An 11,484-nucleotide genomic window follows, 5' to 3' on the forward strand; every position below is an offset into this window, starting at 1 on the left:
ACCTTTCTGTCTCGGGCACCATAGACCTCCATTATTTGAATGTCAGCAGACAGCAAGAAGCCTCCCAGATCTCCAGATGCATTTGAGATATCAAAAAAGTACTCCAGAGTGTTGTTCAGCATGGGGGTGAGTAGAAAATGCTGACATTCAAATAATGGAGGTCTATGGCGCCCGAGGCAGAAAGGTCCATAAAAGTCCACAAAAAACGTGTCAATATTCCTCCATACTGCTCGTCCATACCATACCATACCAACTTTATTTATGAAGCACTTTATACACCGAACAGGACCAAAGTGCTGTACACAATCATAAAATACAATAAAATTATAAAATAGAGAAAAAACGAGTGTAAAATACATATTAGTATACAAAAAGAATAAAACAAAGTAAAACCTCTCAAATTGTGCCAAAAGCCAAGGAAAAAAGATGAGTCTTAAGAAGGGACTTAAAAACAGCAAGAGAAGAGGCCTGTCTTATGCTCAGAGGCAGATCGTTCCACAGCTTAGGAGCTGCCACAGAAAAAGCACGGTCTCCTCTGAGCTTGCATTTTGTCTTTTGGGACCCTCAGAAGCAACTGATCAGCTGACCTGAGGGAAAGGGAGGGTGTATGTAACAGCTCAGACAGATAAGAAGGAGCAAGGCCATTAAGAGTTTAAAAAAAAATAAAAGAATTTTAAAATTAATCCTAAAATGTACTGGCAGCCAGTGTAAGGAAGCTAAAACAGGGGAAATGTGGTCGAATTTTCGTGTACCTGTTAAAAGACGTGCAGCAGCATTTTGAACCCTCTGAAGATGAGAAATATACAAGTCACTGACCCCTGTATAAAGTGAGTTGCAGTAATCCAGCCGTGTGGTCACAAATGCATGGTTCACTATTTCGAAATGCTGTCTGGAAAGAATGGGTTTTACTTTTGCTAGCTGCCTTAAGTGGAAAAATCTGGACTTTATAACGGCTCTGATGTGCGCTTCCATTTTAAGACCAGCATCCATCTTAACCCCTAAATTTGTAATAACCGGCTTAACGTACTGAGCCAAGGAGCCAAGACTGGTCACGGAATCAGCAGTGGATCTGCCAAAGATCATTACGTCCGTCTTGTCCTCATTGAGTTTAAAAAAAATGTAGGGCCACCCAGGCCTTCACATCTTCAAGACATAAAAACAGAGACCGAAGAGAGGTGGAGTTTACATTCTTTAGCGGTAAGTATATCTGTGTGTCATCTGCATAGCAGTGAAAGGCAATCCCATGTTTTCTAAAAATAGAGCCGAGCGGAAGAAGGTAAAGTGAGAAAAGGAGCGGGCCTAGAACTGAGCCCTGTGGGACACCACACCACAGTGGAGCAGAGGGGGACCTATGGCCATCAAGACAGACACAAAAAGTACGTTCAGCCAAATATGATCTAAACCAATCTAGAGCTGTGTGACCGATGCCCACCCACTGTTCCAGACGGGAAAGTAAAATGACATCATCAACTGTATCAAAAGCAGATGATAAATCCAACAGCACCAAAACAACAACGTCACCTGAATCAGTTGCTAAAAGTATATCATTAAAAACTTTTAAAAGGGCTGACTCTGTGGTATGAAATGGTTTAAAACCGGACTGAAAACCCTCTAATATATTATGTTCATTAAGATAAGCCATTAGCTGATTACAGACTACCTTCTCAAGAATTTTTGAAATAAAAGGCAATTTAGAGATAGGTCGATAATTTGCCAGAACAGTAGGATCCAAAGCTGGTTTCTTAAGTAGAGGCTGCAGAACTGCATGTTTCAGAGCTTTAGGAACAACGCCCCAGGACAAGCTACTATTTACAAGAGCAAGGACAGAAGGACCTATAGCAGAGAAAGCTTCTTTAAATAATTGGGGCGAAATAACATCATCTGGAGAACCAGTTGGCCTTAAGTGATTAACCACCTCCTGCAATAATTGCAAGTTCACACATTCAAAGCTGTGGAAAACACCAGAACAAGGCACCACAACTGAAGGATCATAAGAAGAGGGGATAATCTGGGCCCTAATAGAAGCAACTTTCTCATCAAAAAAGTGTAAGAAGTTTTCACATGCAGCAGGTGAGGTCTCCATAAAGCCACTATGTGAATCATTTAGAACAGAGTTAATAATTTTAAATAGGATAGCAGGATTCTGACTATTTGATACAATCAAACCCGACAGGTATTTTCTTTGGCTGCCTTTTGCAATCCTTTGATAACGGCGGCAACATTCCTTTAATGTTTGGAGAGACACCTGTAATTTGTCCTTTCTCCATTTGCGTTCTGCTCTGCGGCAGTCTCTCCTGGCAGCCCGAGTGACCTCATTTAACCAGGGTTCATGATTGGATTTTGGAAATCAAATTTTTAGAGGTGCCACCAAATCCAAGGCTGCTTTACTGGTAGAATAAAACCAGTTGCTGAGTTCCTCAGTGTTATTTCTCACATCCTCTGGAATAGTACAGTTCTGATTAAAAACAGAAGAAAACTGACCAGCAGTAGTAGGGTTAAAAACACGACAGAGCCGAGCTGCAGCTCGAGTTTTAGCTTTTCCACGGGACAGCGTTGTCTCAAATAAAACAGGCATATGGTCAGAAAAGAATGAGTCACCAATTTCTAAGTTAAAAACTGGTAGACCATAAGATAAAACCAAATCAATGTATTCCAAGTGTCCTGAGTGGGTAGCGTCCATAATTTACTCGAAACGAAGTCATTTAGAATGTTTTTAGAGCATAAACAGTAGTGTATAGGATTTCCTAAAAGCGCGCGCCTGCGAGTTCACGAGTCTACGGAAACCACGGCAGACCATACCAGACGAAAGTGCGCATTCAGCGTCTGCTCTGCCGATAATGCAAGCGTAGAAGAAGAAATGTGCTGTTTACCTGTGCAAAGAAAGACACAACGAAAGAAAAGTGTCTGAGGACTTCAGTGTCTGAGGACTTCAGTGTCTGAGGACTTCAGCGTTGAGGAAGAGCATGAGTTCTTTGCCGAGCTGAATGCGCACTTTAATCTGGTTTGGTCTGCCGCGGTTTCCGTAGACTCGTGAACGCGCTTTCAGGAAATCCTATACACTACTGTTTATGCTCTAAAAACATTCTAAATGACTTCGTTTCGAGTAAATTATGGACGCTACCCACTCAGGACACTTGGAATACATTGGACGAGCAGTATGGAGGAATATTGACACGTTTTTTGTGGACTTTTATGGACCTTTCTGCCTTCGGGCGCCACAGACCTCCATTATTTGAATGTCAGCAGACAGCAAGAAGCCTCCCAGATCTCCAGATGCATTTGAGATATCAAAAAAGTACTCCAGAGTGTTGTTCAGCATGGGGGTGAGTAGAAAATGAAGGCTAATCATGTTTTGGGTGTACTATTCCTTTAACACCTTTTTAGATGAAATAATACAAGAAAAAGATTATTTCTCCAGAGAAGAGAATGGTAAAACAACTAATTTGTTGTTCCAAGATTTTACCCTAAATGAAGTTAAAAAAAAGACAAAAGTCAGGAAACATCTAAAGACGCCGCTGAAAGTGAAATTATGACAGTGGAGGAACTTGATTCAAATTTACAGGAAGTACTAAATGGCACATATGATTCTCCCAGACCAGAGGACAGCAAGGCAACTAATTTGGTGTACCCAGATTTTCTGTAAATTACGTTAAAAATTAAGACAAAAAGCCTGGCTCCAAGGAGGAGACCAGTTTAAAGTTCCTGCTCAAGTTCTCAAGTTCTCTACCACGGAGCCTGTTGTTCTGCACCATATCCCTGTCTGCTCCTGTGCGTGTCCGCCTGATCACGCACGACTCAGTCGGACTCTGAACCTGCCTTGGAGCTCCAGGATGTCTGGAAGCCTGGATCCTGTCATCTGTCTGTTCCTGTCTGATCTGTATCTCTGCCCCGGATCAGCTTCCTGTAAGTCCTCCAGGACTGCAGCACCGTGCTGCAGTCCTGGAGGACTTACAGGACTTGGAGCCCCGATCCGCTGGGGGGCCCCCCCGAGAGCCAGCTACTGTACGCCCAGTAGATAAACAGCAACAGGCGAGCATGATGTGGCAACGCTATAGTGACTGAGGAGATGCACAGCTGCATATAAAAATTCCGATTGGATGGAATGTTGATTGACATTGGCTTTGCCCAGTCAAAATCCAGCCCAGCCCAGGTGGATAACTTCCCTTAATGAAAATGAACTTAGCCTAGCGAATGGGTGACGTTGTAGGCCTATCGTTCAGTAAATTGGAAAGCAATTAAGTAACTAAGCTGAAGGAAAATTAAGAGGAGCTATCCATCTGGTAGCAAGAAGAAGAAGAAAAAAGAAGAAGCAAAAAGAAAGAAAGACAGTTTCAATCATTTCAATGACTGCTGTCATTGAAATTATGCTACTTTGTCTTCTAACGGGGAGACAGCAGCTATAGCGTTAAGTGAATGCTATGAAAGCAATGAATAATGAAAGCTAAGCCCATGGAGAACAATTCAACATTTTTAACAAAATCTTTCATATCTCTCCTCAGGATCATTGCTTAAATTTATAACAAAACAGACAGACAAAGTGCCCCTTCCAAATGCTGATGATGAAAACTGTAAGTCCAGTGTTCCACTTGAATTGTTAATTGTAACTGTTTAATTGCTAATTGTAAAGATTATTTATAGCACAATTTTTTTTGTCATATTATAGTTCCAGCAACATCCACCTGCAGTGGGATAGTGGCCACTCAACCTGTTGGTTGTCATGAAGAGCAGGAAGAGACACCAGAGGCACATCGAGCACCCATTCCATACATTTTACTTTAATTGATAACATATAGCATGCCCTGTAAATTCTTTATGACAATGTATAGACTGTTTTTGTTTTTGTTATCAGTTCCGCAACGTCCACCACCAACAGGACAGGAATTCCTACCCCTCATCATGACACGTCAGCTGCTACTACAACAGGTTTGACTAAATCAGAAGACCCTGCAGCATGGCCAAGTGTTCTTAGCCATACTGAAGCCTAACATAATGGTGATGAACACTGGTCGGTAGGGCCCCCTAGGATTTTTTGCTTGGGGCCCCCACAGACTCTAAAATCGCCTCTGGCAGCACCGGGGATACTCTGGGTGACGCATGCTGCGTCAGCTGTCAGCCAGAGGGCTGGATCGCACCCCTTTTCTAGGGAGATTACCTAAACTGTTAAACCAGGTAAGTGTCTCACTGAGATCCTCATCTTCTGTCAACAGACCGTGGTCACTAACCTGTGTTTCTCCCACAGAGTATCTGACGTTGGACGATGCCTCGCCCTCTTCTTCTGCAGCATCTGAGAGCCGCGGAACCTAGCAGCTCCATTTTAGTTCTGTTTATATTTAATAAATACAGTGGCCCTGAAGTGCAAACTGCAACTACAAATCTAAAAGCGCAACTACATTAAGAAAAACACAACTACATAAAGCAACGCGCAACTACATTAAGGAAAACACAATTACATTAACCTACCAGAAAAGGTAGGTACCAGTGGGAAACATGAGACATCGCTGATTGGACGATGGTGCCGTTTGACCCTTGACCCGGAAGTCATTCTGCCTGCTGCGGCTTTGGAAAACATGGATATTGTCGGCGCCCCAAACATTGCTGCCGTTATCCAGGAATATTTTGAATCAGGACATACGTACGAGGTGATACTGGATATGCTCAAGACTAATCACGAAATTTCAGTTAGTTTGCGTACACTGAAGACACACTTAAAAGAAGCTGGACTGTTCAGACGACGCAACTTCCGGTTCAAGGGTCAAACGGCGCCGTCGTCCAATCAGCGATGTCTCATGTTTCCCACTGGTACCTACCTTTTCTGGTAGGTTAATGTAATTGTGTTTTCCTTAATGTAGTTGCGCTTTGCTTTATGTAGTTGCAATTTCCTTAATGTAGTTGCGCTTTGCTTTATGTAGTTGCGATTTCCTTAATGTAGTTGCGCTTTTAGATTTGTAGTTGCAGTTTGCACTTCAGGGCCACCGTAAATAAATGTTCTGAACTTTCCTACCAACTGTCTCACCTTGAATACTTGGTCCATCTGTCCCAGATGTGACACAATGACTAAACTATAGATCATTCTAGTGCCACCAAACTTGTAGCACACATAGATAACCTCATCTAGTTCAGACTACAACTCTTACTTTGGGAAAATGTGCTAAACTGTATTTTTTTTAGATTTTTTCATTGTTATTAGAAGCATATAATTACACTATAGATCACTGTCATGCCACCAAACTCGTAGGATAAATATATAAAACCTCATCTGGGTCATCCTACAAAGCTTACTTTCAGAATATGTGATAAACTCCATTTTTTTTAAAAGATTTTTTCATTGCTAATATAAGCAGGCCAGGTGTGCAACCTCTGCAACAGGAACCACAGCACTGAGCGTTGTGTTCACTGCACAAAGTATACCTCTCACAAATGCAGGAAGGACTCACCTTGGGTTTGTGAAAACTGCTAAATGGGACAATTGTAGCTTCATATGTACAGGGTTCCTACAGCATAAGGCAGGTTAAATTCAAGACTTTTTAAGACTTTTTAATGCCACTTGAAATAAAAATTTAAGACCAAATTCACAAGAAACAAAAAAAACCCTGCCTGCGACAATTTAACCCAAAGGTTTATTTTAACATAAACCACTGCACTAATGTTTCAATTTTTGAAAAGCTTCCCATACAGGAAGAAAGCTAAAAACACACCAATGACAGATATATTTGAACAATTATTTAACTGAAATCACAAACTTTGTTTTAGCAGGGAACAAAACAAATCAGTTTTAAAGCCCCAACATAACCAGTGCTAAGTCTTTTTTGCAGCTATTTTTCTTTGTATGGTTTTCTTAGTATGTTTGATTTGGTGATAAATGGAGGCGTTGCAGAGACAAGGGTGGAACTAAACTGAGAAATACCGGCTGTTTCTCAATAACTCCATTTTGACGCTTTGTGTTTCGTGCTTCGCATGTGCGACTCCACTGCCTTAATTCCCATCGTTCTGAGCTTGAATGACTTCTTGCACTAAATCCACTGAGCCTCATGTATGTTCCCTGGTTTTAGCCACGGAGAAAACTCTTGGCTGGAGACAATTTTGGTTACATTTGCACTTGCTCATATTTTCCAGACAAAAGTTAATGGTGCATCTCCCAAATGTCCCGGCCGCAACAACGCTTTATTGGTTACGCTATCGGGATGGAACCAATAATGGCGAGCCGTTATTTTTTTTTTAATAAAAAAAATAAAAATTGTCAATTTTAACCTTTTATTGAGATTGCAAAAATAAATCATAATAAAAATAATCCTATTTATTATGTTTTAAAAACTAAGACCTACGAAAGACTGATTTAAGACATTTTAATACCAATTAAGGCCTTAGTTTTATTTTGAAGAATTCAATGTGTTTTAAGGCTTTTTAAGGACCCGTGGTAACCCTGTTTAACTTGGGTGAAATAAATGTTACTCAAATACTAAAATCATACTGTTTGTCATTCTCTAAGCAGAAATGTTGAATGACATGAAAAGTTGTGACAAGACAAAATACAATTATTCTCTAAGTTGCTCTTTCTTTCACATAGTGAGCTTTGCAATATAAATGAGTCTGTTGGTGAATGGACAATATAAATAGGCTCTGCCTTGATTTACATATGACTTATTAATATATTCCTGCAAAAAGGTCTGATGTTGCAGGGGAAGGTAATGACAAGTGTTTGGAGCATGCTCTTGTTCTGATGTGTTTCAGCCTTTATCCAGCCTCCTGTAGAAGGGCTAAACATATCACAGGTTATTTGCATTACAATAGCAAGGTTAGAGTGAATATACAAACTTTTAGAGGGGAGGGGGGCTTGCAGAAAAACGGAAATTGTATTTTTATGTACTGTGATCATTCTACCTTATACTTTCTTTTAAATTTAAATTTTAAAAGATAAAAAGGGAACTTCTGTGCTGCAGTTGTCATAAAAGTCCAGTAGATATCATCAGGGAGTCCCTGACAAGAACCATTATAGCAAAACAATAATTACATCTATGAGATGCTTTAATTTTTTCCACGAATTAAATTAAAGAGCTAGATTTTATACCATTCCTTGGTGCCCGGTAGGGGCCATTAAATAAATTATGCTGTGAACTAACTAGATGCGCTCCTTCACCAAGGAGCATATCTACCTTCTTGGTGAGGAGTAAGGGTGTGCAAAATAATCGTCATGACGATGCATCGCAATACTAATTATTGTGATCTACAGCATCGATTCTTGAAGGCAAGAATTATAAAAAAAAAAAATGAACAAATAAAATACATGAATGGTCGGCGCACATCAGCCAAACCAAGTGGAATACAGCTTCCAGTCCAGCAGATGTCGCTGCGGATGTGTTGACGCCCGCTGCTTTGTGTCACAAGCATGTCCGGCAGCGGGATACTGCGACGAGTCATATGAAATAAAACATGGAGGACACTACGAAAATTCGCCCCGCGGCTCCATCACATTTCAAGTCAGATGCTTGGATGCATTTTGGCTTTAAAAACAAAGAAAGTAAAAATGAAATTGTTATGATGCACGTCATTTGCAAAAGGGGAAATATACATTTGAATGTTTTCATTATTGGTTTAAAGGACCACTGAGGCCATGTAAACGGCACCGATTATCCTTATTTTGTTATTTTAAGTTTGATGAATCCTAAGATCTTTTTGTCAGTGTGTCCACGCCAGTAATAGTAATATTTGTGTCCAGTATTTGTTTCCATGGCAACACCTCCAAAAGTCGTTTCAATAAATACAGCTATGTATGAACTCAGTTGCTTTCAGTTATGTATCAATTGAAGACACTATCCAGATCACACCCAGCCAGTTAGCCACTGGTAAGGGCTGCATCTTTTTCTTACAGTGTTCAGTGAAAATATCGCGATGCATCGCAATATTTCAAGTATCATGATGCATCGTGATAGAATTGCATCGTGGCATGTGAATCATGATTCGAATCGAATCCTGACTTCTTTGCCAATACCCACCCCTAGTGAGGAGGTAGTTTAGTTACCTAGACAGTTAGCTGGCCCTTCACCAATGCAAGGCTCTATTCAGGTGGTGCTACGTCTTGTGGAGCAAAATTACAAAATTCTAGACTCTTACTTTGATAGGCTTTTAAATTCATTAATTGTATTTTGGGCCACAGACTAAAAAAAGTAAAAAAAAACAATATCAGGACGGCTCTTTTTTGTCCAGAGGGGAAAAGGGCAAGTGCTCTATGACAACCTAGCGTCTATCTGTGCACGCCCCTGTATCCAAACATAGCGTTTTTTGATTGAAATACATCCCCCCCCCCCAGTATATGTACTGGTTTAATTTCCGAGACTGAATTATGGAGTTTTACAATCATACATTTATTATACAGCTTTTACAAAAGTGACAAATCCAGATATCTTTTTGTTTTTTTATTTTTATTTCAAAGTCATGCCACAAGTTGACATTAAATACAAAAGAAAGAAAAAAACAAACTTTAAGATTGTAGCTATAAAATAACCACAGTGTAACCGTGAACCAAATCCAACTAACACGCAATGGAAAATAAAAAGCTCACACCGAAGTAACGCACCGACAAGCACACAGTACAGAACATACGGCACGGCTCTCTGATACTTAGCTATCAGTAAACATATTATTCAGGAACGCAATTTAAAGTGGATATATAAAATTAACAAGCTTAGAAAATACTGATAAAAGGTACTTGTTACAAAGACTGTAGCATCTCCAAGAAGAGTCACCATGCAGTAAGTATTCCAGCCTCCAGTCGATAAACATTGGCAGAAAAATACAGGATGAATCACAAGCTCATTCCTCTAGTGGACGAGACTCAACTTCAGTCGTTTTTTTTAAATACAAATATCTATTTATCGAATTAGATGATGCGGCCAGTTGAGAAACCTGGAGTTTGCTTTCTGGGTCTGAGATCTCCTGCAGCACATGTGGCAGAAGGCAATTTTATTGAGCTTTTAAATCCATCGTACCTTTTTAAACAATCAGTCTTAAAACTTCCACCGTATTTTTAGTTTAACTTGAACAGCTTTCACCACCGAATCTATGAAATTCTGCTTTCAGTGAACTGATTTGAAGTCGATTATGATTCATGAGCATAATGGCAGAACTATAGCCACCTATGAAGTAAAGTAGCTTGTAAACATCTTCCTGTTGCATTATCCTGCTATGTGGAGGAGTGAAAGCCCATCATAGGAACCCTAATTATCCTTTAAACGATGTAGGATTAAATCATACCATCATGTTTGCTTGTGTTATTTTAAAACTGCCATTTAAAGTCTTATTATAAAAGTTTCTGCCGCAATTTCACCACCGAATAAGGTGCATAAAGAGGGTCAATGATATTATGATGTTAATACTTCAACACAAAGTACTTAAAAGCTTAATTAGCAAAGATACTTCAAAGTACTTTAAGCTTTGCTAAAGTTTTCACCTCACAAGTCCAAATTCAAAGCCAGTAGGAGGATCTAATAAGAACTTCTATATGTCAGTTTTAATATTAGAAAGTCCTAAAAATTTATTAGTAGCCAAACTGGAGAGAGTTACTCATTCAGCTCTGGTTTATATTTATATTTAGTCAATATATTCCATTTTATACCAATAATAACTTCCTACTTTTATTTCATCCCCACGTACTACTTTATACTCATGAACTCAGACCAGGGCAAATTAGTAAAAAAAAAAAAAATTACTTAATTTCTGTAGATAAAGAATAAAACCCAATAGTAATTTCACCTAATAATGAAAGCTTTCCATTAGATCATATTTTTATGTAATTTTATTCTGATCTACATTTAAGGCAGCTGACTAAGTGAGCTAATGCTGATAGATATAATTCATCAGTTTTAATCTGTGGAAGAAAAACAGGCTCATTGGAAACTGCCTTTTTTTTTTTACACCGAATTATAAACACTGAACTTGAATTCAGCTGCAACAAAATTCACCTGCAAAAAATTTGAATGCAAAAAAAAAAAAAGAGAAAAAAAATCAGCTGCAAAAAATTCGACAGCAAATGTTTTGACCTTTTGGTGAACTTAAGCAACAGCGGTCTACACTCAATGGAAATGACCTCATTTGGTCAGGGGAAAAAAAAGCAGACAGAGGCGCCGCACTAGCTGTAATCGGCTCAGTTATTTCACTCGGTCCGATAAAATTAAAAACTGTTAAGGCTGTCTATTAGTAGCTACCTGATGTTTTTTAATCATATCTATTTAACAAGATTCAGCTTCATTCATTTGGGAACAAAGCTATTCCCAACTGTTGTCAGGGTTCCTACAGCGTAAGGCAAGTTAAAATTAAAGACTTTTTAATGCCACTTGAAATAAAAATTTAAGACCAAATTCACAAGAAACACCAGAAAAACCTGCTTGGGACAACTTAACCCAAAGCTTTATTTTAACATAAATCACTGCACTAATGTTTCAAATTTTGAAAAGCTTCCCATACAGGAAGAAAGCTAAAAACAAACAAATG

Source organism: Cyprinodon tularosa, unplaced genomic scaffold (genome assembly GCF_016077235.1).
Source record: "Cyprinodon tularosa strain WSP-4 unplaced genomic scaffold, ASM1607723v1 ctg28, whole genome shotgun sequence".
NCBI classification, from domain to species: domain Eukaryota; kingdom Metazoa; phylum Chordata; class Actinopteri; order Cyprinodontiformes; family Cyprinodontidae; genus Cyprinodon; species Cyprinodon tularosa.